The 25,901-nt window shown below is 39.6% G+C and overlaps 2 long non-coding RNA genes across 2 annotated transcripts in view; one reads left to right on the top strand and one right to left on the bottom strand.

Annotated features, from left to right (window-relative positions):
• Nucleotides 1-15,241, bottom strand: part of LOC148125109 (uncharacterized) — a 70,665-nt gene extending 55,424 nt beyond the window's left edge. The window contains exon 1 of the long non-coding RNA XR_015744546.1: nt 15,127-15,241. This is a non-coding gene — a long non-coding RNA (uncharacterized LOC148125109). The remainder of the gene's footprint in view (nt 1-15,126) is intronic.
• Nucleotides 15,242-15,611: 370 nt separating this feature from the next.
• Nucleotides 15,612-25,776, top strand: LOC148125108 (uncharacterized). The gene is made up of 3 exons (XR_015744545.1): nt 15,612-16,416; nt 22,280-22,330; nt 23,979-25,776. It is a non-coding gene; the product is annotated as an uncharacterized LOC148125108 (long non-coding RNA).
• The last annotated feature ends 125 nt before the right edge of the window (nt 25,777-25,901 follow it).

Genomic DNA, 25,901 nt, shown 5'->3' with positions numbered 1-25,901 from the left:
GTGCTTTATTGTTTATTATTACTGAACAGTTTTTTCTAAAACAAAAATCTTTATAGTAGAATAGGCTTCCTCACTTAAGTCATATTATAATTGGAGTAAGTGACTGGCAACAGATGTAATAAAGGAAGGTAAGATTTACTGCAGAAATATGATCAACATCCTCCAAATCCTGCACTATTGAAGTAACACTATCTTCAGTTGCTCATTTCCAAACCCTGCCCTTGTGGGTTAAACTTTTTGAGTTCTATCTAAGAACTGGGAAAGAAAGTTGGCAAGAAAAGATGGCAAGAAACTGGCAAGAAAAGATGTGAGTATAAATTGTAGCAAAATGTATGAGATAATCTAAGGATACCAGTCTTTCGCCTGAAAGATTAAAATGTTTTCTGGATTTGTTAAATTGGAATACCATTTTTCCTACTAGCTAATAAAGAGATTTAGAACCATACGTTCCAGCAGTTTGCATTCCATGGAATGTGTGTACAAGTACATTTTTGAGACATGGGACAACTGTTTAAGCATACAGGTTAGGATAGGATGTATCAGATGTTAGCAAGCTGTCTGGTCTCATATTGTGTATACCCAGCAGAGCAGTGCTAAACTTCTTCCATTGATTTCAGTCTCTGAATATGGATTCTTCACTCAGAGTTCCCCCAGTTGGTTTATTGTGACAGATGTTGGCTAGTCCACAATGTTGTTTATATAGGATTCATCTTCAAAGCCACATAAACATGTTTAAGTAGGTTGACATAAACTGCCTACCCACACAGTCAATCTACTTTTACTTTACACAAACAAAACAACAGCAGCTCAACTGTAGTAATCCACACAGCACAAGAATATACTGGTTTAACTACATTCCACATGAAACAAATAAAAATAGTTGGCAGATAAATCTACTGATCTCCTGGGAGTGTGATTTTCCAACATAAGGAGAAAAAGGTCCAGATTTTCTCATAGCCAAAGCAAAAACTGGCCAAGGTGGGTACACTTCACCAATGTCTTGATGAAAGCGCAGGTCTGCAACTGACTTGCTGGGTCCACTGGAGTTTACCAAATCTTTATCGGACTGTGTCATCTCCAGGCTAATATCTGAGGCATCCAAGATTGTCCAAATGGGAAATTATAAATTGGGAAAAGAAGGAAGATATCACTTTCATACAGGGGTGGGATGCTACTGGTTCTGCCAGGTTCTATAGAGCTGGTAGCTCTGAAGAGCAGCAGACAGTGAACCAGTTCTGTGTTTGCTGCTGTTTGGCCCAACCGCCTGCCCTTACCTGTCTTTTCCTGCTTTTTCTACCTCAGCTGCTTTATGCGGCACAGCTGAGGTTGAAAAAGCAAGGTAAAAGAGGCTTTTCTAACGCTGCGCACCTGAGCGCTGTGCTTTTCAGCTGTCCTGGCAGCACAGCCTAAGGTTGTTTTACACGCATGCGCAGCGCAAAACGTATGCACTAAACCGGTAGTAACACCGGTTGAATCCCACCCCTGCTTTCAGACTGAAACAGCTGAAGACTGCTCTGGACTGTCTCAAAAGCAAGCTGGGAATGAGATGGAAACAGTATAATTGAGGACACAGTTGTCTTATAACTTCTTAATAAAGCACCGTCCTGTCATAGCTATAACTTCTTAATAAAGCACCGTCCTGTCATAGCATGTAATGTGCAGTGCCTAAGAAATCATCCGTAGACCTAGGCCAATAACTGGAATTAATAAAATAAGCAATTTATACAAACAACAACACAATGTTAATAAGCTACTCTTGGCATCTCTTTTTTTCTGTCTCACCAATCTCTCTCTCTCTCCCTGCCCCCTCTCATACATATACAGAGACACCAGAAGTGGTATTCAGCAGGTTCTGACCAGTTCTGGAGAACCGGTAGCAGAAATTTTGAGTAGTTCGGAGAACTGGCAAATACCACCTCCGAATGGAGATTTTACAGTATCCTTCCCCCACCCACCAAGCCACGCCCACAAAACCGGTAGTAAAAGATTTTTAATCTCACCACTGAAAGATACACACACAGATACTCACACACTAAAAACTCAGTTTTATAGGCAGCAATTTTTCAGGGACAGGAAGGGTTGATTTAAAACTGGTTTTGGGAAGAAGCTTTATCAAAATAGCCTGAAGGTTCCCTGTGATCTCAAAGTTACAAGCTGACTAACTTTGCTGAAGACATTGCAATTATATTCTTCTATCTGTGAGCTTCTTACAGTTCTGTTCAAATTAAACAGATAAGAAAACAGCAGTCTCAGAACAATTCCATCTTAACTTTTATCATGAGATCTCACTTGCTAAATCATTTATGATGGCAGCTTAATTAATGCTTCTGTTCACTTGCCCTTCACATGGAAGAAACATTTCACCATTCATCTAAATGACATGTTGATAAATTGGCCATGGCCCAGTATGGTTTTCCCCCCCCCTTCATCTTTAAATTTATTTATTATATCGTTTGGTTCTGCAACCCAACAAGACAGACACAGACTTCAGAGAATAATTAGGACTGCAGAAAAAAGCAATTGCTACCAACCTGCCTTCCACGGAGACCTTTATACTGCATGAGTTCAATATCTGTGAAAATATCTACAAACTCCTCACATCCTGGACATAAACTGTTTCAATTCTAACCCTCAAAATGACACTATAGAGCACTGCACACCAGAACAACTAGACAAAAGGACAGTTTTTTCCCCCGAACAGCATCACTCTGCTAAACAAATAATTCCCTCAACACTGTCAAACTATTTACTAAGTCTGAATTACTATTACTATTAATCTTTCCATCCTTCCTTTCACTCATCTTCTCCCACTTATGACTGTAACTTTGTTGGTTGTATCCTTACGATTTTTAAATTGACTGTTTCCTAGTATGATTTGATTGCTTACTGTACCCCATGACTATTATTAAGTCTTGTACCTTGATTCTTGACAAATGTATCTTTTCTTTTATATACATTAAGAGCATATATACCAAGAAAAAAAATCCTTGTGTGTCCTGTCACACTTGGCCAATAAAAGAATTCTATTAAGTTAGGATGCTGGCACCCAGGTATTTCTGCATGTAAGCCAAATTTAAATCAAGGAACTGGATTTTTACTCTGCTTAGTGAAGTCTGATAAAAGCATGGAATAAAGCAAAATAATATAAGACTTGGCTATCTTACTCTACCTCATTGTTTCAAAAGAAAATTAGGCAGTCTGAATTGACTTGGGACCATGGGTTGAGGAAGAGAACTTTCCCAATAGGGCAGCACAAAGCATACAAAGGGGCACTTCTTAAACTGTCCTAGAACAAGCGATCTAGTCCTCCTTGAAGAGTTAAAGCAACAGCATGCACTGCAAGGTTTTGTGTATCTCCTCTGAAGGTTTCTTTTGATTGCCTATACCTAAGCATATACACAGGTAACTCTTCTGAGGGAGTGCTAGCAAAGCAATTGGCAAAATGGCAGAGAACAATCATATCTGTTTCTCAATCTCAGCAATTTTAAGATGCATAGATTTTAACTCCCAGAATTCCCCACCCATTATGGCTGACTAGGAAATTCTGGAAATTGAAATTCACACATCTTAAAAGTTGCTGAAATTGGAAACACTGATCTAAGCGGCACTAAGAATCACAATTTCCCATAAATCATTAATATGGTGCTACTTCAGGCAAAGTCATTACATCTATTGTATCATCCTACACAGAAGATTTCAGATTTCGTATTTTTTAGATAGTAGCCAGCACAGAGGTAGGCCAGTAGGACCAAATGCAGTACCTATTGAACCATAGGCAACTGCTTGAGCCAACTTACAGAAGTACTGTTTACACGAAAATAAGACATATCACAAAAATAAGACCTAGACTGATTATAAGTGTGTGCCTAATATAAGCACTATCTCAACAATAAGTCCTAGTGAAATGGGATGGGCATGGCGAGCACAGGAGGTGGCAAGCGCATGTGGGCTGACAGTGTCTGGTAGCAGCCACAGCCTGCACAACACAGGTAAGTTGATTACCTGTCCAAGCAGCAGACAGAGGCAGAGGCATAGGAGGGAAGGCAGGCAATCCAAACATGCCATGCAGGCAAGTCAAGAGTCAAGCTAGAGCAGGTGGGCAGTTGCGGGATGCTTGTCTTCATATCTTTTGGCTTGCCTGCAGCCCATGCAATGTGTCAGGATTGCCTGCCTTCTGCCCCGTGCTGCTGCCTCCATCTGCTGCCAGTTACTGCCACATGAAGATGAACCTCTCGCAGCTGCCCGCCCACTCTGCCCCACCAACTCTCGGCTTTCCCATGACCCGTACAGCACGTCCGGATTGCCTGTCTCCCCCTGTGCTCATCTATTGCTGTCTGCTGCTTGGACAGGGAGTCAACTCACTTCTGCTGTGCAAGCTGCACAGCCCCAGAGTATGCCAACCAAGGGGCTGGCAGGCTACTACTGCTGGATACCATCAGTCCCCATGCGCTTACCGCCTCTTCTGCACATGCTGGAGGACAGGACACCCAGACAGGCTGATCCCCTGCAATATGTTTCCCCCAAAATAAGCCCTGGTGCTTATTTTGGAGCCCCCCAAAATATAAGACAGGGTCATATTTGGGGGGAACATGGTAACAGAGCAAAAAGAAAAGCCTACTTTCTCTGTTGCAGCATTTTTCAGTTGTGTTGGATTACCTCTCCTTTGTTTCCAGCTAACATAGTTACTCAGTCACATTTAAAAAGGATAATGGAAACTATACACAGTAAACATGAGTGATTTGGAAGACATCACATTAAAGTGGACCAAAGTTTCTCAAGCAGTTGGTTTGCAATATCCTGAATGGTTCTGAACAAACTTGGGCTGGAGGGTGTCTTACCAAACTGCTGATCTGCAAGGGGGTTAGATTTCATAGGTTACAGGACAGAAGAAGACAGGCAGGCAGGCAGGCAGGTGCATGCAGAATTGCCCAAGGCCTGCAGCATCATAGACTGGTCTATGGGAAAGTAGAGGAAGGCAAGCAGAAAGATCTTGGAGTTAATCTTCAGAAGAGAAGGCTTCTATTAGACATTTCACCAAGTTGCTGCACTTCCCCATTTCACTGTGGGATTCCGTTTTTTTCAACCAAGATAGTGCCAGTATTACTGCCTCTGCCATTTTTGGGGTCACCACAAATTGAATAGTCTTTGTGGCTCCCTGCTCTCATGCTCACTAGTTCAGTCAGGCATGTGGTGGGCATACACAAACAGACACACATGATTGAGCCATCAGCTTGCTTAAACTTCATAGGCTGTCTCAGCTTCCTTACTCTTAGTTCTAACTTTTCTATTGTCTGCAAACCAACTAAGCAGTGGGTGCAATCCAGGTCTATCAGGATGGTGAAAACCCTTCAGGCTCCTGATTGGGGCACTATGATGTCCATTTGGGCAGTTAAAGGAGCGATGGCTCCACTTATCATCAGGTCATCCTCCCCCTCACTGTCACTTTCATAGAAGACCAGGCTGGGCTTGACGGGGGTGGTGGTTGGAGTTCCCTCGCCATTGCTGGATTGTGGAGAGATGTCCACAACCTGATGCACCGCCCATGTATTCTCTTTTACTTTCTTTGGCACTTTCTTGATTTTCACTTTGCTTAGGACTTTGGGCTGCCGCTGGTTGTGGCGTTGGGCAAGTCATGGCCCAATAGCCCTCCTTCCTGCTCCAGAAACAGGCTTCCTCTGTGTGCCATGGATTTTCCCTCAGGGCTGAGGGGCTCCCGGGGTCTTCTGTCCCAGCAAGCATCTCTCTTGACTCCTCTGAGGTCAGCTCTTAAGCCCAGCATGCCGCTTGAATTCCAGCAAATCTAACTCTATTGTAGTTGCCAGTAGGTCTCAGGTATGGAGCTCATTCCTCAAGCAGGCTTCCAATTCAGCCCATTTTGGAACTGGGTAGACCACAAATCGCTCCGGCCACCCTCTCAGTTTTCCATGCCAGGCCTCAGAATTCTCAGATATATTTGGCCACTGGTCTGGCTCCCTGCCCAATAGTCCGGATTTCTGCTTCAGCCCGGTGTGTCTACGAGGGTTCCCCAAATCTGGCCCAAAGCCCTTCCAGGAAAGCATCAATGTTCCCCAACTCCAAAGTTCCTTCGTTGTGGAGGAACACCACCCAGCCACAGGCTCCCCCTCCAGGCCCATGATGGTGGTGTTCACGTATGCAATGTCATCAAGATAGTCAGCCTTGTACTGATCCATGTGATTCTACATTTGATTTAGGAACTGGCTAACTTCTCCAGTTTCCCATCAAACATTGCTGTCTGAGGAGGGAGTTCTCAATTGTCCCCACCACCTGTGGGATCACTTTTGCTTGCAGTCCTGTGGTACCCTGAGGCACTTGGGGTTGTCTCAGGGTCACCTGAGGAGGGATGGTTGTCCCTTGAGGACTCACAGTTCCTTTGATTGCTGGTCCAGTCATCACAGGTTGGGACCAGGACAGCAAGAGGCCCATGGAGGCTTGGCCTTGGCCAGTTTCCACTCCTGGGGCTAGTGTCGCTTGGTAGGCTGACGTTGCTCACGTACTTCCATCTTGATGAACCTCTCAACAGCTCCACCGAAGGGCTGTACCATGCCGTCAGATACTTCCAGTCCACTGGTTTCTCCCAATTCATGGTTTTCTTGGCTTTCCATGTCAACCCCCAGGTCATGGCCATCCCCAATGGAATCAGTGGGAACTCCACCTTGGCGGCCTTTCTCACTTTATCCTGCCATGGTTCCTTCAGTTTGTGGAGGGCCCTCCGGTTGCAGCTCCTTCCTGTCACACTGGTAATTGCTCCATTTGCTCCACTTGCCCTTTGTATTGATTCAAAACCACTTGCACTCCAGAGCCCTCCTAGTGCCTCTTTTGAAGGGGCTGCTCCAGCATTTTCTGCCATCTCTGCCTTCCGCTCCGTGCCAGACATCATCCTTCTTTTCCTGCCACAGCACTCTCAGAGATGACTGAATAGGCTGCTCTGGGGCTGATGAGTGAGAGTTGGTTTGATGTAAATGGTTCAACTAATGAACCCAAGAAAAGTAGATGCTCTCAAGGATCCCAAAAGAAAAACTTTATTGGATACACCATTTCGGCACTGAAGAATCAAAACAACTCTGGTTTCTCTCATGCAACGACTGCATAGTTTCTCCTTCTCCCCACCCCAAGTTGGTCACTTTGTCCAATTATGAATTGTCCATTTGAGAACAGTTCATTTCTCTGTCAGAAACCTGCATCAGTGACCTGGGTGAAATCTTGGCTCTCACAGTCTCCGGAGTGTCTGCATTCTTTTCACCCTTCCCTCCCTGCTTTGGCAAGCTGAAGAGCGGTAATACCTAAATGTTTCAAAAGCAGTTCAACCTAAAAACTCTAGCCTGTGGGTTAGGCATTTGACCAAAACCACAAAACGCGTGGTTGAGTATTTTTATTATTTCTATATTTCTATACCTTATCTGTTGTGTGCCAGCTTCCTCTTAGGTTCCTCTTTGTAACCAAGTAAAAGCAAATAATCATGTAAATATCTGCTTTACACTGTGTTCGTGGTTCTTCCATCTTTAGGAAGGGCCCATCTTCATTCAGCTGAATAAATTGGCTGATAAGCATGTGGCTTATCAAGACAAATCCAGACTCCATCTTTTATTTTTTACAGAGTCACACCTGAACCCCTGCATAACGTTTCTGGCACCACAATCCCCAGCTGTGCAGATCCCCAGGCTATGCTAGACATTTTTCTTACAGCCGAGGAGAGGTGTCTGGTAGCCACTGCTTCCAAAAAACTAGCTGAGGAGAAAAAGTTTCTTTTTCCTGTCACCAAACCTAGGTGGTCTATTATGGTAACCCAGATAATGACCCTGTGATAGAATTTCAGGACCTAGTTGTTACTGTTTTACAAACCGCCATTCGTAAATAGAAAAAATTAGGTAAGATTTATGATGTCTATCAGCTTTTCTCTGAAAATCCAAATGACTTCCTTGAGCATCTTTATCAGGCCTTTCGGAAGTACAGTGACTTAAATCTGGAGGCTCTGAGAACCATTACCTAGTGAATATGCTTTTTATTGGTCAAAGCGCCCAATAGCAGGCAAAAGCTGCAAGAAAGAAAGGCTGGTTGGCTATGCTGTTGGCTATGCTTGGACTCCTTGCCAACAACTGGTCATTTGCATTCTTTTAGAGAGTCACTGAAGCCAAGTGGAAGTTAATATGCATCATCAATGCAAATACTCCCTTAACCTCCACAGCATTCCTTCAAACCTCCAGCACTCTTCCCATCCCAAATGCCCCTCCCCCTGTTTATGGCATTTGCTAGCGAGCTTCAAAGAAAGTGAAGATAATCATCTGACACCATCATTTGCTCAACAACAATTCAGAAGTATCAAGACAGCAGAATGTACAGATCTGTAATGCATTACTGAAGACTTTTGCCTGCTGTGTTCAACAAGATTGCTATTCCAAGATATTAGTTCTCCTTTCAGAACACCATATGCTCATACTCATTAAAATCTATGTTCAGTATGTGGCAATGATCGTGTTCAACCACTGTTCAAATACGGCTGCTTCTCCCAGTGGATCTATTAAAGGCTGACATACCAAGTATTTATGAGCCATAAACTGCTTGCTTCAAATAGAGATTCATCAGGCATGCCTGGAAGATACTGACGGAGATAGAGTGGCTGCAGATAGGGGGAGGAGAGTAAGGGAAGAGATAAAGGGTTGCAAATGGCTTATTTTAAGAGCAGCAGCTGCATTGACCAGTTGCTTACTTACTTCCCACTATTGTCTTTCCATTACTCAGACTTTTGTCAGCTGGAGTTAAAACAAATAGAAGCTGTTGAAATCACCTGCAATGTCGCCACTTTATGCCTGCTTGCCGGGAGAACAGCACTGAAATGAAGCAGCAGTGGAAGGGAACTCTATTGTTTGAAGGTGGTGATAAACTGGTGACGACTCTATGATGATTTGTATGTATAGCTTACAGAACATCATCTAGTTTACTTAAGACCCAGAAAAGTTCATGGGGTTTAACCCATAGATAACTGGTCACAGAATTCGGAGTGTTTTCAAAGTAACGACCTGACTTCTATCAATGCAGATCTTTTACAAGCCACGAAGGTGAGGAAACTTTTACACTGGAAAATAGAAACACCTAATCTCATGGACCAATTTATCAAATTGCCACTGCCTATATAAAATTTATTTAGAATTTAGACCTTAACACAATTATCCTAATCATTACTTTTAAATTTTGGGAAATGTAAAAATTAGAATAAAATCCTCTAACACAGATATTAAGATGTTAAAAGCTATAATTCCTATTGTATTTTATATTTTACCTGTGTAACTGTAGTATTAAAAAAGATTTTTAGCTACCACTGAGGCAAAGCTGACCCAACTCAAAAGTCAATTAGCTGCTGCTTGACATTCCAAGAATAATTTTCTCAGCTATGTAAGCTCTGTACCTTGGAAATTAGAAAGGCTGCTTCCATACATAGCATTTAGCAGTTCATCTAATTCAGGAGTGGGGAATCATGGCCCCTTTGTGACTTGTGGACTTCAACTCCCAGAATTCTTGAGTCAGCCATGCTGGCTCAGGAATTGCGGGAGTTGAAGTCATAACAGGGCCATCATTTCCCACCTGTGATTGAAATATTCCCTGTAGTCCATTACTCACAAGCCTTAATTGCTCATTAGGAGCTATTTATTTACATTTATTATAAACAATAGCTACTTGTGAGGAGGGAAATAACAATAATCAGCACTCTAATTTTATATGTCTTGCAATAATGGACCAGCTGTCAAGGGTAAGTCTGCTCTGCTTCACTACCCAGTTCTGGAGTCAGATAACCGTCTAGTTTTTAATGGGAAAAAACTGCCAGATCACACCTGGAAGGAGCTTATTTCAAATTTTTACAAGATAGCTGAAGTATTTTTTTCCTTCCTTAATGAAGAGACTGTCAGGTCAACCAGGTGTCCTGCCATTCTATTGGAAGTGGGGGAGGCTGGCATGCTTTGGATGCTTTTTCCTGGACACTTGGGAATTAGGAAGGGGGAATGTCTTTGGAAATAGGAGAGACTTCCTCCCAGCCGGTTCTAGCCTGGTTCCAAGGCCGTCGTGCCCTGAGAGTGTCCTGTTATCTGCTTCACACCTCAGCATTCTCAAAACATCTTCTTGGCATTACATTGGCTGCCAGTGGACTGGTCAAAGGGGTTGGATTTGGATAAATGAAAGAATCGCTTTATGCTTTGCACAGGATCTTCAGATTCTGCCTGACTTTTTACTGCAACCACTTTCTCTCAGTAAAAGTTCTTTTGAGTCAACTCAATGGATTCAAGAGTTTTACTTTCCTGAGGGACCAGCTGAGGCACGTCCTTACAGCAACACATCCCAGAGTGGCCATATGGCCATGCAATATACTTTTGTATCTACTGTGCCTATGTTAATATGGGCAAATATTTGATTAGATTGGGAATAAATAGCAATGGAGAAAAGGAACTTTTGGGAGAAATAAAACTTACAGGGAAAATATCAATAGGAGATTTGGGTTAGGTCACATTGCAAAAAATAAATAAATCAGGAGTCTGATAGCATCTTTTCCAGCTAACTAGTTTTATGAAAAGACATAGGCTTTCATGAGCTGTAGCTTATGTCATCAGATCCACAAAATGGCTAGACTGATTTTAGATTTAAACTGGGATGAGGTGGGAGAAGAAGGGGAAATGTGATTATGCATATTACACATAACAGAATTTATAGAATTTGGAAAGCATTATGAGTATCAAACATACAGGAAAGGACGGTCAAACTTTTGGGAATGTAAGCCACACTTTTCTTTGTAAATCTGATGCCATAATAGGTACTTCTGGAAGATACATACACATGGGAGTTACCAGAATTGTCCTGCTTGCTTTTCCTTACAAGAAAGTTTGAAGGAACATTCTAGAAGTTGGTGCCTTCACTTGCAAGGAATACAACTCTGACTATCTCAATCAGCAAGGCTACTGGGCATTTTAAACAGGAATTTGTGCTAAGGGCAGATGAGAATATGAAAGAAAGCCAATGAATAATTACATCACGTTGTCTAACTGAAGTGAATACATTGGCCAGTTACTGGAAAAGGCCAATATGTGCTTGGAATGGTCAATTGTAAAAGGAAATAAGACTGCCAAAAACAATAGTTAGACACCATCAAAGCCACACCACCCAGAGCATAAAACAACTGAAAGAAACCATACAAGATTAGAAAATGTGGAAAGAGCTGGTCCATAGAATTGCTGAGAATTGGACATTGTATTGTACAGAAGCATCATCATCTGAATACAGAACAAACTGTGGTAGCAATTTGAAAGAAAAATACACATGCAATGTCTGAATGGAGGTGCAGAAAGTCTTTTATGCATATTTTCCTATGTCAAACTAAGGGACAGAACTTGCTTTAACAGAATCTTGCCATTCTGATTTAATTCACTGTCAAAGTCTCCATTTGATCTGAAACACTTCTCTCCTTCCCTCACCAAACTTAACTTTTCAAGCTCCATGCCTAGGAAGGTTAAGTCACCACAAAAATATTTTTTCCTCCTTTAAAGAAGATAAACTGTCAAGGCCTTTTCTAGTTCTATTCACTGACTCATAGTTAGTGCATATAACAAACAAAAGAAAAATCACTGCCTTATTTAGCTGTATAACGTTGTGTTTTGAATGTTAAACTGGCTAGCTACACAGTCTAAAAAAACCTTAAAGAATATGATCCTAGACAATAAAATATAATAATAGAATATTTAGAATCTTAGGAAACAATGAATACATATTTCCTTTTTTTCTATGATATTATCTTTATAAAATTTTATTAAGATAGACTTGCTATGACTTGATGATTTGCTATAAAATAAATTAAGTAAACTATAGTTATCTCGCTAAAGTATGAATTAATAAAATTATAGTCAAATGATTGTTTAATAATGATATCAGGCTATATAATTGTTGATTGATAATATGAGCTATTATGCAATATAACTACAATGGAGACTATGAAATGGATGCACAAAAAAAAAGTGATAAACCAACCGATACACTGTCTGTAAACTCATGAAGGAAAGGATGTTTTTATGTTTTATGTGTGTTTGTTTGTTGTTAAAATTAATAAAACTTTTCAAAAAAAAAAAAAAGAATATGATCCTGCGTCATATACAAATGCTAGAAAATTATTTGATGGGTGTGCGTTTATACGTCTTTGAAATAAATGCAACAAGTTTATAACATCTGATGACACTACCAGATTTGAAAACAAACAAGTTCCAGATCTCCTTTCTATTAACATGAACTCTTTTTTCTAGCAAATGCTCCATTGCTTCTTTTGCACTTTCAATACCAATAGATTGGATGGCTACACACAATTTTGTAAGTATGCCTACATCCCTATCTATTATTGTGTGTCATGAAATTTTCATAAATATCTATTTCAGATTCTGCTGAGACCTGCCATGTCAAAGGTTCTTAAAAGAAGGGAAATGTAGTGTTGGAATCTGGGTTCAGTTCCAAGTGGGAAGAAAGACACTGGAAACACAGGGACTACTTGGAAGGATGGTTTAATGGTGGACAGGACCACATGGAGTGGAGAGTGAGATATATTTATACCCTCTCTTGGGCTTTGAACTTGCTTCCTGTTCCTGTGAAAGAAATGTATTCTGATTGGTTGTCAGACTCCCATGGGGCCATGCAGGGGTAACTTTGTAGGTTGTCTTGAGTCCCAGGCTTGGTTGAATCTTGCAGGGAGCTATAGGGAACTGCTTGGCCTTTAAAAACTTGTTTCTCCTTTTCTCATCCAGGGAAATATAATATTCTGCCTTTTAATATTTCCTAGAATATTTCATTGTTCTAGGAGAGGGGTGGGTACTAAGTTTCTACAATAGTCAGTTCTGTTTTCTGGGAGAACATAAAATAAAAAAATTATTTACATTACCACACAATTGGATTGATTTAATGCTTTTTTTGCATTTTTAAATGCAAAATTCCAGTTGGTTGAACTAAATAATTAGATAACATGTAACTAGATAACATTCCTCATTTTATTCTTAATTCTGCAAAGCTGAGTTGTAAATGGCTTTTGTTTACACATTACCCTAAGCTATCATCTTCACCACGGTTTGTTGTAACCACTGTGCTTCCTGACATCTTACATTAGCCCATAAACCAGACTTTACAACGACATCATCATTATGGTTGAACATATATAGAAATCCTGTAACCAGGATTACTAGTTTACTGAATGATTGATCTGGCCTTTTAAGCTGCATTGCATGATGGGACTTTAATTTTAACAGCACAATATAAATTCCTTCATGATATTTCAGTGGGCAGTTTGGACACTAGATATAGTGATTGTAGAGTTCACAATCCTGTTTTCTCTGATTTCTGCCCTCAGGAAGCTGGCTAGGTAAAAAAACCCCAAATATTTTGGCTTTCTAGGCTGAGGTAGAAAACACAAACAGGAAATGAGGGTTTTCCCTTCAATTGTTAATCAGCCCACAGTCCCAAAACTCAATTCAAAAAATTCAAAGTGCCCAGGGAAGGAGAAATTCTGTTTATCTGTTATCTAAGACCAAGTCACAAATTTAAAATACAGTAAGAATTAATTCTTACATATATGAGGGAAAAACCCTATAAGCAATTAATTGGAGGTATCAAAAACATTTCTGTAAGGTACAATTTTGCTATTGCCTTGGAAATACCTCAATATCCATAGAATAGAGTCTATCTGGCACAACAGGCAGTTGTATGGGTTTTGATTGCCAATGAGAATATAGTGGGCATTTTAGAAGGACGTGTGAAACAGTCACAATTTCCATATTAAGTACGTATGCAAATCAATACTCAATCTTCATAGGGAAATTTGTCATATTAACCAGCTATCACTTAATAGGAAGAGCAGGTTAAGCAGAAGACACTTCAATGTGGGAAACACAGAATCCTCTGGATGAAATTGAGGAGCGTCCAAGAGAAAATTTCGTTTGTAAGGCACATGGGGAAAGTCCGACCACCAGCCTGGCCAGTTAAGCGGCCGCAGCAAGAGCCTTCAGCGGCGTTGGATAGGAAGGGTAGTTTTCTTCATCTCCTCCTCCTTCATTGTGCGCGCGGCGGAGCCAAGTTGGGCGTCGTTCCTTCAGTCCCGCCCTTCACTTCTCCACCCCCTCATCGAGCTAGCTACGAAATGGGAACAAGCCGTGGGTTTTGTGGGAACAGTTATGGGCGAGGTGGGCGCTTGTGCATACACAGGACGCATTGATGTTTTTCAAGGGCAGCAGCATCAGAAGAAAAGTGTACCTTTGTGACTGAGCAAATAAAGAAGCCGATCACCTCCTCCAGGTTTTTATGACCCAAACCCCAATGACAGAGAGAAGAGCCTCCGTTCTTGGCTCAAAATTGCGCTTTCTCTGTCGCTTTCTAAGGAGCCTTAAGCAGAATTCCCTTCCTTCCGGAGTACAGACTCGCAGAGGCTGACTTTTGCACCTTGGATTTCGGGACCTGAGCATATGCAATTAAAAACATGTTTTTTTTCAGGGGAGGAGCGGAAGGAAAACTTGGCGAAGCGCTGCAACAGATCTACCACACCCACCTCCAGATTCAATTTGTTTCAAGCAAAAGCCCTTTCCCCGCCGAATCTGGCTTGCAAAGAGCTTCGCGAAAGGGCGCCTCTAAGACCTCTCACAAGCGACGAGCCCAGGAATCGGAGGAGGGGGAATTAAAGAGGTTAAACCCCGTTACAAGGAAATATTTCACACTTCAAAGTATTTCCAAGCTGCCATTGCTGACGGCCCAAAACATTGGATTCGAGGGGATGGGCTGGCGCATGCTTGCCTAAGCAAGCCCAGAGGCCATGTCGGCACTCGCAGTATAAAATACCTTGGCAACATTTTTTCCTCCCCTGTTCTTAAAACTCCACCTCTTCTCAACTCATGAGTAAGACGGGCTTGAGTCATTCTAAATTGTTTTGAGGTTAAAGTAGCGTTTCCCTGCTAAACGTTTGCTGTATTTTAAAGCTGTTTACCCATGTAGTGTGGTTGTATTGCTTTTATCCTCATTTTTCCTACTACCTTCTATTGGTATCTAATGAATGATCACTTGTTTGTATCTTATGATTGTAACTATAATTTATGATCAATGACTTACCACTTGGTTGGTTGTATGTACACTGAGCTTATGCATCGGAGACAAATTTGTGTGTCCAATCTCCAATAAAGAATATTCTATTCTAAAGCCAGCGAGAGCTCCAAATCACTTTGCTAGGCACCACAAGCGAGGTCAAATCAGGTGGTTAGCAGCGGGAGGGGGCAGAGAAATACTTATTGGTGGTTTCAGGATGAGATGAAGCTGCCTCTTCCATTTGGCCATTCTATTGTCTCCCCAGGGAGCTGCAAGCCGTTAAGTCGTGCCACTGCCTGATTTTGCTGGCGTGCTTAGCTGGGAGTACAGAAAGTGCTTTATAGATTTTGCCGTGTGGTGCGTAGTTCAAGTATCAAACCAACGGAACGGTGTGGCAACTCCCTGTGCCTGGCCTGCAGAACAAAGCACGCAGGCATCTGCAAATCAGCATGTATTGGCTACCTCAAAAAAAAAAAAAAAGGCGAGATACCCTAAGGAAAAGTGCTGCCTATGACTCAGCTCCTTTTGTGACTCAGATCAGTTAAAACGAAAAAAACAGCTTGGGTTGTGACAAAATGGGGAGTAGGAGGTTGAAGACAGGAAACAGACCACAATCCCGCAGTAAGTCTCAACCTGCTGCTGCTGTGTTGCAATTGGTGGACATTTTGCTTACGGGCGGATCACGTACAAAAGGGGGAGACCAATACCTGTATGTCACCCCTCCCCCCCCTTTTTGCAGTTTAATTCGGTAATAAGGAAAGGCCTCTATATAGCATGGCACCTACTGCCATCTGCTGAGCATGGTGTAGAATGACGTTGACAAGCCTATTGGTGTTTTAAAACGTCATCTGGGCTTCATTATGCTAAAATTGGAGATAAATACGAAATACTTCGTGTCGAAATTGGCAGAAAAATCGCGTGAAAGAGGGCCTTGAACTCATCTTTATTTCCTTTGTGAATGCAAGGATTATTATGCCTCTACGGACCTGCAGAAGAAATACTTTGCAATTCAGCCCTAGGAAGCACGCCAGGCAAGTCAGTCTGGATTTCTTAATAAATATTGTCCTTTGGCACACACTTAAAGGAAGCGAAGACTGGTATTTATAAAGGAAAAAAGCAAGCTGAGTCAATGTACAGAACACTCATGTTCTCAGAATATTTCCCAGTACCGAGTACAGCATGAACTGTGCAGAAATCTCTCAGAGGGAAAACTCAATCAAGAACTACAGTATTGATTATAATGGATTCTGCAATTGTCTTCCAGTCTGCAGAGGAGAAAAACACATTTTCTGCAAGACTCCCTGGAGATGAGACCTAGTAAGTGAAAATCATAGGTTACAGGCTTGAAAATGGATTAAAGTTCATGGATGGATGATAATAAATTAGAGGGATGAAGCCCCAAAGAAGATTGGGTACCTAATAATACTGTAATTACAATAGCACAACAGTGAAACTGCATGTGCAAAATTTTAAGGTAATCAGAAGAGAATTCAGTAGAAACTGTTCTTTAGCCAGCTTGGTCCACTATAAATGAACTATGAGTTAAGTTGTATTATTCAGAGCAGATTCTTGAATTTGTGTTATGAAGGTGATAATCCCATTTGACATTTTATGAGAATTTTTTGTTTCAGTGTTTGAGAATTATTTACTGGTTTTGAATTATGTATTGGTGCACATATTTACTTTAAAAGAGCCTTTATCAAAATTTTAAATTATCTTTTAAAAACACATTGGCACATCTTGATTATTACTACTTTGGATGCTAAAAAAATTTATTCAGCATATTTATATACAATTCATAGTGACTCCAGGAGCACACAACATTATTACAACCACAATTGAACCCAACATTTTTGTTACTAAGCAAGGTAATTGTTGAGTTGTGCCTCGTTTTATGACCTTTTTGCCACAGTTGTTAATAAATCACTGTAATTGTTAAGTGAATCTGTTTCTCCCATTGACTTTGCTTGTTGGATGCCATCTGGGAAGGTTACAAATGGTGATCACATGACTCCAGGACAATACAATCATAAATACATGTTAATTAATAACCACCAGAATTTTGATCATGGGACCGTGGGGATGTTGCAACAATTATAAGTATGAAAAATAGTGATAAGTCACATTTTTGAATGCTGTTGTAACTTTGGATGATCACTAGATAAATGGTAAGTCAAAAACTACCTGTATTTGAATAGGCCAATACCTGATATAGGTAACACCTTTAGGCAATTAGTTTTCCCCAACATGTTTACTTTCTATGTGGAGGGTATATTTCAGTGATATGAAATCCTAAATGTTGGGTTCTTAAAGTATAAGGCTTATTTAAAGAGGTTCAGTCAATTTCAAATTATACCAGTAGTGAAAATATTGCTTTTCTTCATAAAACTGTTGAAGGTTGTTTTTTTTTTTCTTGAAATCTCATGATGAAAATACTTTATTGCCATGTTGTAAATTCAGCAAAGACTGGAAGTTATCCTTCCAATATTCTTCTTGTGGGCAATTTTTTAAAAAAAGAATTTTTATTTTTTAAGACAAACATACATATACAAAATATAAAAACATAAAACATCTTCCATTTTATATACATACAGTGTGTCAGTTGGTTACAAATCTTTTGTGCTATTCTTTTGTAGTCATTACTCAACAGTTTATATCAATTTTCACATTGTCAAACTAACATATGTTTATATATTTATCAGTTATTAATCATAACTAAACTATTTATTCCATCATTTTATATGAGATATTCCAAATTTAATCTTAAAAATTATGTTATACTTTCAACCAATTATATAATATATAATTGTTATATATGTCTATATTATGTTTTATATCAATCTATTAAATTTCTAACACAGAATTATCTAGTCAATTACATTACCATGTATTTTTGTCCAACCATTGATAAAACAAATCCCATATCATATAAAATTGTTTATCTTCTTGTTCTCTAATTTCAAATGTCAATTTACTCATTTCAGCACAGTCCATAATTTTCTTAATAACTTCCTCCTGCATCAGTATTTTATCGTTTTTCCAATTCTTAGCAAATACAATTCTAGCCGCTGTTAAAACATTTACAATCAAAATATTTCAGCTCTTTGTTGTATATTTCCAGTATAATTCCCAATAAAAAGATCTCTGGTTTAAAGTCTATATGTTGTTTGATCATTTTTTCCAATCGTGTGTATTTTAGTCCAATATCTTTTTGCATCCGAGCATGTCCACCACATATGGTAATATGAACCAGGTATCTGATGACATTTCCAACATTTATCCGATTCTTAAACATTCTCGCAAGTCTGGTGAGGTAGATGCCACCTGTAAAACATCTTATACAAATTTTCTTTATATGCAGTTGACATTGTCATTTTATAATTTTGAGACCACAATTTTTGCCATTTTTCTAAATCAATCCCATATCCAAATTTTTTCCTCCAAGCAATCATCGAAAACTGTTGAAGTTTGAAGTGCTTTGTCCTTAAATCTCCATACTTCTACTTAAAAACTGAGTTTTACCCTATTTGGTAAATTCTTTGTATTCTGAATAATTTTGCTGAAAGATCTCCACTGCTTGGTTGCCATAGAAATCCAAGCTTGATGAATAATACATTGCCATTGAGGTAATAGTAAAATTATTCTCATGAAAATATGTGTTATTACTCTCCTATCAATTCAGTGGGATGCATTGCAAGTAAACTTATCAAACTGGAGAAATTAATTTATTAAATATCCATTATGTATAATAAAGCAGCCATGACATGTACACAATGACAATAGAAGCAAAACTATGTTCCACCATTTGGTGTCACTCTTCCTTTATATAAAAAAATTATTGGTCTTGGTGGAAAACAATGGACAAGTCTGAAAATCTATTTCAAATTAGTATAGAAAAAAAAAGCAGATTGGTTTTGGAAATACCTGATGTCACGGGTGTATAAAAATAATAAAGAGATAGCATTAAGTAGAGAGTTACTCTAGGCATTTGCTATCTTGCTGTTGCAAAAAGATTTCCTTAATTGTTAATTTCCTTAATTGTTGTAAAACAATTATAAACACATGCCTGCAATCAGTTACATCCCTCTTCTATTAAGACACATGATTGCCCCATCTACATCAATCTGAATCCATCTATTTTCCTGGATTGATACATTTCACCCCAGCATCACCCCCTGGGAATGAAAGGTACCTCTCTGGGAATGTAAGGTACCTCCATTCCACACCTTTGAAGTATGCTGTTAATTAGCTTCCTTAAGTGGTCAATTGTGATCAATTAGATCAGTGGCAGTCAACCTGGTCCCTACTGCCCACTAGTGGGTGTTCCAGCTTTCATGGTGGGCGGGTGGTTAAATTTTTTTACTCCTAACAGAGATACAAAAGTGGGCAGTAGGTATAAAAAGGTTGACTACCCCTGAATTAGATGGATGATAGGAAGAGATAATGAAAGGTAAACATTGCCAGAGAGAGATTTGTCTTTTGCAGGAAAGATGTAAATCTAAGTTAGAGTGATTTACAATGCAGTTACTCGACTTCTAAGAATCTTAAAGGTATAAGAAGGAGAGGGCATCTTTCTGTATTTTGTAGAATTTTCCTCCCATGTCTCTTGTGATGTGCTAGGAACTTCTTACCCAGATCTTTAACTTTGATCACAGAATAAAAGTCTGCTTTCTTTGATTTGCAAGCCTCTGTTTTAAGTCTTTGTTTTGGTTCATTTTTGACTTAAGCGTACTGCCTTACAGAACTTTTGCATTTGTTTTTCAAAATTAGGTTGCATTCTCCACATCTCTTAATGGAAAGAAGCCTCAGTCTAAAGCATGGATATGAAACTCATGGAGTCACATTGCCATTAGATGTTTTGTGACTTTTTCCCTTTGCAGAGCTGAGGTGGGCATGGCCTGTGTGTGACACATCTGGCCCATGGGCTGCCAGTGTGACACGCCTTTTCTAAAGCAATACTGCAGGGAAAATTATTCTTGTAGGAACGAAAGGGGATGTAAATACCTTATAATTCTGCTTTGATAGGCTAGTAGAACATTTTAGAGATAATTAATGTACCTTCAGCAGATACCACATGTACTACTACTACAAAGGGGCCCAGAGAGAACCACTGAATTCTAAGCATATTCTAGCTTCATCCATATAACTCTTGCTCTCCTTTCTCTGTCTTTTGCTGGAGAAAGTTTTAATATTCCAAAATTGGAGTTTCAACATCTTTTTGTGTCGTGGTGACCAAAAGTGGATGCAGTATTTCCTGGTGTGGTCCTACCAATGCAGTATAAAGCAGTACTAAAATTTTATCTAATCTTCATATTGTGTCTCTGTTGATGCAGCCTAGGACTGCATTGGCTTTTTTGGCAATTGCAGCACAATTCTGGCTCATACATAAGTGGTTGTCCACTAGGAAGCTTAGATCCCACTCACAGTTATTGCTCTTGAGCCAAGTGACACCTACTTAAGTGGGGTCCAGATGAGGTCATGTTACTATTGTAATCCTCTTATTCTCCCTTGGTTTCTTCATTTTCTTCAGGAACCAGAAGAAAAACATATCCAATCTACTAAAAGTGGGGGTGGGGGGTGGGCAAGATAATAAGTCAAGTCAAGGTCTACCCAAAATCTCATTTCCAATATCTCATACACACCCATGCCAGAACTTCAACAAATCTATTCTGGCCCCAGTGCTTGGGTGTTCTAAAGGGAACAAATCTAGAGAAACAATCCTAAACTATTTGGCTCCTGAGATTTTTTTTAAAATCATAATTTGTATGGAAGAAAAGAGGGAAGACAAAAAAAGAAATGCTGAGCACTGTAGCAGTGAAAGAAAAGAAATTATTTCGAAATGAAGACTATCCTTTCACAGTGAACTAATCCAAAACAGGTATTGCAGAAATTAAACTGTCAAAGATATGCCTTTTCATTTGGGGCCTTGAGGGAATTTCATTAACTAGTATCTAGAAACAGCAAATGTGCCTCATGACGAATCCTCTGTCAGGTTCTTGGCAAGAATTCAAATTGCTTTCAAGGAAATTAATGGGTGGAAAACTTACAATAGTGGATGACGAACCCAAATGGTTGGTTTAAGAGCTCCAGGCCTTTGGTTTGGAAATGCTTATTTGAATATTACAAAAGAAAACTGCTGATAAATTACGCAGTGCAGTCTGTGGTTATTCAAATTCTGTTGGAGCATAGGTGATCTTCTTCCTATCAGCATGATTTCCAGACAAAGTAAGGAGCAATAATGAGTAGCGAATGAATTGGCTTATAGTTTCCTAGTGTGACAATGTAGAGATTGCTTCTTTTCTAACTTGAAGGTAATTCAGCTATTTCCATTGTTCTTGTCTTAAACTGAGGGACTTAACAGTTGAAGGATGTGACTATGACCATGCTAGTTAGGGAATATTGGGAGTTGGAGAAGAAATGTTGGAAACCATTATAATTTGTATTAATATCCAGAGAAATGGCCCTTGACTGGAACAGTAGCAAATTAGTAAATTAGTTGTTAAGATAGGTGACCTTACAAATGGAATAAATGAATGGATAGATAAAAAAATACATGAATCTAAGGAGTAGAGCAGTGGTGGCTAACCTTTTTGGACTCCTGTAGCAAAAATAGCACACACACTTGTGCTTGTGTGCTTGTGCGCCAGCACCCAGAAGGCAATGCACGTGAGGCCCTCCACGCCACTGCATGTCTCTGTGCATACACGTAAGACCCCTCATGCACACCTCTGCGCATGCGCACGCATCTCCCATATGCCCCCACCCACATGCATGCCAGATACCTGACAATCAGCTGGCGGGTGACACGCGCACATGCACAGTGGGGCTCTTCCGGGTGACCTCTCATGTGCCGGCAGAAGTGGCTCTGCGTGCCACTTCTGGCATGCGTGCCATAGGTTCATCATCATGGGAGTAGGCTTGAAATCATAGCTGTACTTAGGAATCAAGACAATAAGATTATTTAATTGTTACTCCAAAAAACCATAAGCTGAACATGAAAGCAATAATCCTTTCTGTTTCTTGCTCTTTTGCAACCAATGCCCAGAGGCCCAATTGGCTGTGATTGTGTATCCATAATAGTCTTATGAGAAGCTGGCACTGAACACTTTATTTGAAGTTCTTTTCATCTAAGCTAGTGACTTATCAGAACACTTCACATTCTTTTTCATCTTCCCTTAAGGTCTGCTAAGAATCAGCTTCAGATGGCAACATAAAAAAAGGTGTTTTCCAGGTAATTCTGGTATTTCATACGGAGTAGTGCTATTGTAAATCGGTAGTCAAGATGTTCACCATAATTCTCCAGCCCCATCATATGGTTTGTCACTGTAGAAGAGTCAACAGCTAAGAAAATTACAGGTACCTCCTATTTGATCCTTCTCCCCAGCATCAGCAGGGCTAAATTGATTATAAAATCTGAAACAGATGGCGGAGGAGACAAGTGTGTTTTGCAAACTTTGCAGCAGACACCACAACCCCCCAAAAGCAGCCAAATATAGGAAGCGTGTTTTTTTTCACGGAAATAGAAGGATCTGGAAGAAAAAGAAGTGTCAAAGCAAAGCAAAGCGAAACACACTGTTGGGAAGGTGCCAATACTTTACACGTTGTCCATTAATAAAGACGAAAATAACAATAGAAGAAATCCCAGAGAGATATTTAAAGACAGAGGGTCTATAATTGGTAAAAAAAAAATCTGTTGTATACTAGTAATAGTAGTAGCATAGTAGCAATATTCCAAAGGTGCTTTTTTAGGAGGCAATTGGACTTCCTTGTTTTTTCTTTTGAAGACATTTCGCTTCTCCATCCTAGAAACGTCTTCAAAAGGAAAAATAAAAATGTCCAGTTGCCTCCTGAAAAAGCACCTTTGGGACAACCACAACCTGGATGACTGAGAATCCCTACCGACACATAGTGGCAATAGTATACTTACAGCAGAAATTGTATAATATAGCATAGAAGAATAAGTAATAGTATGTGGTGTAATAATAGAATACAGTAAAGTTAACATTGTATAGTATAAATAATAATAGACATTATAGATAGAATGTATTATAAGACAATAGACATAGAAAAGCTTGCGCATATAAGGTTTGTACGTTTCATTTTTGTGTCTTGGGTATTTTTTCAAAATAAAACATCTCCCCAACACTTACAGGGAGATAAAAAAAATCCAATTGTCTAGGGCAGGAGTCCCCAACCTCCAGGCTGTGGCCTAGAACCAGGCCACGCAAGCAGGCAAGTGTGTGCGTGCATGCAGCTCCACTTGCACAAGCAGCAGGTGAGCATGTGTGCATGCAAAATACTATTTGAGTGACTGGCATGTGTGCACACATGCCACCTGTGCAAATGGAGCTGCGTATGCGTTCACCGGCTGTTCGCGTGTAACTATCCCCTGTCCCCCTTCCCTGCTGCCATTGGTCCACAAAGCCAGAAAAGGTTAGGGACTGCTGGTCTAGGGTTCTGTGGTTTTGCTGCATCTTTTCGGTTTGAGTCAAATTGACTAAAAAAAATCCCACCTCTGACAATCACAAATGTATTGAGAAGAAAATGTGTAAATTCATTCTAATTAAATAGTTGTTTTAAAATGTAATTGCAGCAGTACATTCGTGCAAGTGCTGAACCTTGAACTTTTACTGACATATATTTAAAACACCTGGAGATAGAATAATATTAGTGACAGCGACTCTAGGTAATATTTTCCTCAGGCTTTAAATTAGAAAGAACTATGGATAATGTTAAAAGGCCTGAAAATATCCTTAGAATTGACAGCCATTAAATATGCATCTGCAGGCTATTTTTCAAAGATGAATTGTATTATTCAAGTACCTTGTCTGAGATAATTAATAGTACATTCCTCAGCTTCTTTTACATGTCTTTTGCAGATTGATAAGAAGAAGAGGAAAAGCCCCGAAACAGATATTTAGAAGGATGCAGAAGAAAGAAAAGAGCTACATCATCATTTTTAAAATTATTTATAGAAGTTCTTTAGGACATATTTGCATTAATGACAGAACCAATGTTGCCTGGTGCTTAAGTCAGTGTTTCTCAACCTTGGCAATTTTAAGATGGGTGAACAACATTTCCCAGAATTCCCCAGCAAAGTCCACTGAATTTAAAAGTTGCCAAGGGTGAGAAATATTGCCTTAAGCTATTGGAATAAGAATGGGTAAATCATGGTTCATGTTTCCTCTCAGCCACAGATATTTGCTGGATGAGATTGGGCTGGTCACTATCTCTTAGCCCAGCCTACCTCACAAGATTCTTGGGAGAAAATGTTGTAGGAGGGAGTCTCACCTATACTGGTTCAAAATTTTGGAGGGGAGATATAAATCTAACAAACAGACAAATCATAATCTTATCAATTTCAAAAATGGAAGATAGTGATTGGCATACAGGTTTACCCATTGCCCAGTTAATTTTCATACTGCAAAAGTCCAGCAACGTGACTTGATTCAGTGGTGATACCCACATTTTCTTGCCATTTTATTCAGCAAATGACATGAGCTTTGGATAAAGTCCAGTAATACTTAATGTTAGTCATACTAAGCTTCAAATATATTCTTGCTTTAGAGAAGTGTGATCTCTAATGGCTAATCATTTTAAAGGCTCACTTCCTTCTACTACAGTATTACTAACAACGGCATTAGATTTCTTACAGTCAATCTGAAAACAGAATTTATTAAAGAAGTTGCAAATAAATTCTTTCAATAGCAGGAGGTCAATTCATTCAGTGCAATGATTTAGTTATCTGATTATCTCATAAATACCATGTGGGTCTTGAAGTAACATTCTTAAGTAAGTTCTAAACCTGCATGGGACTCTGACAAAGAAATGGAAGTAAACGTAGAAGTGAACTAAATTAAATTAATCTGACTTTATTGGAGGCTGTGAATGTTAACCCCCCCACCCCCAATCTTTCCTACTGAAATTTGGCATCACCTTTCTGAAGGTTAGATTCAACGTTTTTGGAATTTGAAGCAGTTCTGGAATTTCATGTTATGCATTCTGATCACAGGGCCTTCAGTGGTTAATATTTTGAGTTTATTAAGACAATATTTTTGTTTAATTTTTAAACAACATCTTGCCTAGATTTTAAAAATGACCTCTGGTATGGGAAAGGGGTCATGGTAAAGGATTTAAAAAGCAGCTGGGCAGATAAAGGATATGTACTTTATAACATTTGGAAGAGTTTCACTAAAGACATTCATATCTGTTTAGCAGTACCCCAGTAGGTATTGCTTATCCATTTTTTCCCTTTTTCCATAAAAGAAAATTTTACAGACAAATTAAACAGGATGAAAATACCCTCAAAAATTGGACTACAGCATTGTATGGATATTCTATGAAGGGGAAGAAAATGGACACAGCCCAAAAATTACACTTTAAGCATTTATTGTGGATGTACCACAGATGTGAACTGCATCTATTGTTATCATTGTTCTGTTTAGAAGGAAGTTTTTACTTTGCTAAATTGCTTTGGATTTTTCTGTGGCCTCAAGCTGAACTCTGCTCTCATTCTGACTGCCAAGGCAATGGTAGAATGTGGCCCTGAAATCTTGGAGAGTAGCTCGTTAATGTGTGGGATATCCCTTGTGTATTGATGGATGGAGTGTGAGAACTTGGCTTCATATAAATTGCAAGAAGAGAATTATTACTCTTTTAGCAATAAATATTCTCTGACATAGCGTGATAACCCTCAATGTTATCTCTTCCTGCAGTTTCCACTTTAATTTACTAATTTACTAGGACATTTTATCCCCTTTCCCTGCCAAGAGTTTCTGCAAAGGACAATTACAAATGTTTTA

The sequence above is a fragment of the Pseudonaja textilis genome, chromosome 8, assembly GCF_049901715.1.
Source record: "Pseudonaja textilis isolate UNSWEBS1 chromosome 8, rPseTex1.2, whole genome shotgun sequence".
Lineage (NCBI taxonomy): Eukaryota > Metazoa > Chordata > Lepidosauria > Squamata > Elapidae > Pseudonaja > Pseudonaja textilis.
Note: the sequence above shows the minus strand (reverse complement) of the source record. Positions and strands in the feature narration are given on the sequence as shown.